At 46.4% G+C, this 2,500-nt stretch overlaps 1 pseudogene; it reads right to left on the reverse strand.

The window, feature by feature from the left end:
- Nucleotides 1-2,467: 2,467 nt before the first annotated feature.
- Nucleotides 2,468-2,500, reverse strand: part of LOC147974726 (25S ribosomal RNA) — a 1,855-nt pseudogene continuing 1,822 nt past the window's right edge.

Genomic DNA, 2,500 nt, shown 5'->3' on the forward strand with positions numbered 1-2,500 from the left:
GATGTGTTCTGAAGATGATCTCCAAGAGGATGGCTTCACTGAGCGATTCAAGTTTGACTCCACACCTCCTCGAAGAGCTGTGCTGCTAGGAACTCCACCCCTTGAAGACTCTGAGTTCTCTTCATCTGCTGCAACAGTGACTGCCAGAGTTATTGAGGATGAAGATGATTCTACTTCACCACCACCTCCTTCAGCACGCGTCAACTCTGCTCCAAGCTCTTCAGCACCGCCAAACACCACCAACGACCCTGCTACTTCACCTACTCCGCATGGGAACGAGTAGATGCTCTATGTCTTCAAACCTTGTTGGTCCTTACTGACAAAAGGGGGAGAAGCATATGAGGTTGATAGTCTTTAAGCGGGTCCATATGGGCGGGTGCTTTATATTTTGCTTCGTGCTTACAACTCTCATTTTGCTACATTTGGTTCTTTGAGTTGTAACACCTAAACTCGATGGTCGTCTGCTACTTATCTGCCACTTTGTTTTGCGATGATAAATTCCGCATGTGCGACGATAAATTCCACACTTAGATCATTCTACAGACGTCCATTTTCCATTATGCATGTCATTATCTTCATATACTTTCACATGCATAGTGGATTGTCATCATAAGTTGAAGTGGATCTCCACAAGTACAACCTGCCATGTGCATTTGCATTCCAAAAGCAAATTACCTATATGCACATCTTCAGGGGGAGCCCTTGCAACTTATGAAGACAATTCCTTATCCTTTACAATTTCACAGATTATATTCCCCATTGAAAACTTCAACTAGTTTGTCATCAATCACCAAAAAGGGGGAGATTGTAAGTGCATCTAGTGCCACCCCTAGTTGGTTTTGGAGTATTGACGACAAACCTAGTTGAGGGACTAATGTGTTTGTGAGAATTGCAGGATAACACAGGTAGAAGTCCCTCATTGATTCGGTTTTCCTACCAGAGATGACCCCTAAAAATGTATGAAGACATTGAAGTCAAAGGTGGTATATGAAGATATTCACATTGAAGACTATGACAAGAGAAGACACCACATGAAGCCTATGGAGCTCGAAGACTTAGATCTTTCGTAGTTCTTTTTCTTTTGTGTTGAGTCATAGGAACCACCGTACTGTTAAGTGGGGTCCAAGAGAACCAGTCAGAATGACTGAAGTGATGCCTAACCAAAACCTATGTCTTCGAGTGAAGACTATGAGAGCGAATCTTGTCCAGAGTCGGACAAGTCAGCTTTGCTTGTAGCCCAAGTAAAGTTGCCGTGTGAGTTTGAAATCTGACCGTTGGAACACGTGTCAGTTCCTTAGTGACCCAGGGTCATTTCGAACAAATCAGGTCGGGTTGCCAAGTGGCTATAAATAGCCCACCCCCCACAACCATAAACGGTTGGCTGCTCAGATTGAGAGTACGGCTTTTATCGTTTGAGAGCAACCCACCTTGAATCCTTTGAGAGATAATTCCTTGCGAGGATAAAGCCCTAACCACCCAGAGCCAGAGAGAATTGGGAATCACTAAGTCTTCTTGTCTGTGTGATCTGAAGACTTATTACACTTGAGGACTGTGCATCCTCCAGCCGGTTAGGCGTCGCGTTCTGAGCATCCAAGAGACATTGTGGATTGCCGGTGAACGAAGTCTGTGAAGGTTTGGGAGTCTACCTTGAAGACTTACCAGAGTGATTGGGCGAGGTCTGTGTGACCTTAGCTCAAGGGGAATACGGTGAGGACTGGGTGTCCTGAGCTGCGTGTTTAGGACTGGGTGTCCGGGACTGTGTGTCCTAAGGTTTAAATACCTAGTCGCCCCAACCAGACGTACAGTTGTCACAGCAACTGGAACTGGTCCAACAAATCATTGTCTTCAACGAGTCACTGGTTTCATATTCCCTTCCATTTACTTACTGTTGCTCCTTGTGAAGTCATTGTATGTTTGCACTATCTTTTGTCTTCACTGAGTGACTGCATGCTCTGTATGGCTTCATAATATCTTCCTACCTGATCCTTACTACATTGCTGCTATTAAGTCATTGTGCTTTCACTTCATTGAATACTTGACTATGGCTTGTCTAGGTGTAGTCTACCTTCCGATGCATGGTAATAGATTTATTTCTATCGTTTGTCTTCATAACTTCCACGTTTTGAAGACTTTCATAAAAATCGCCTATTCACCCCCCCCCCCTCTAGTCGATATAACGCACTTTCAATCGCAATGCTTTGTTTTAATTAAACAGTCGGATTCCCCTTGTCCGTACCAGTTCTGAGTCGACTGTTTCATGCTCGGGGAAAGCCCCCGAAGGGGCGATTCCCGGTCCGTCCCCCGGCCGGCACGCGGCGACCCGCTCTCGCCGCGTGAGCAGCTCGAGCAATCCGCCGACAGCCGACGGGTTCGGGGCCGGGACCCCCGAGCCCAGTCCTCAGAGCCAATCCTTTTCCCGAAGTTACGGATCCGTTTTGCCGACTTCCCTTGCCTACATTGTTCCATTGGCCAGAGGTTGTTCACCTTGGAGACCTGATGC

This window comes from Triticum urartu, chromosome 4A (genome assembly GCF_056163025.1).
Source record: "Triticum urartu cultivar PI428250 chromosome 4A, HENAU_Tu73, whole genome shotgun sequence".
Taxonomy (NCBI): Eukaryota; Viridiplantae; Streptophyta; class Magnoliopsida; order Poales; family Poaceae; genus Triticum; species Triticum urartu.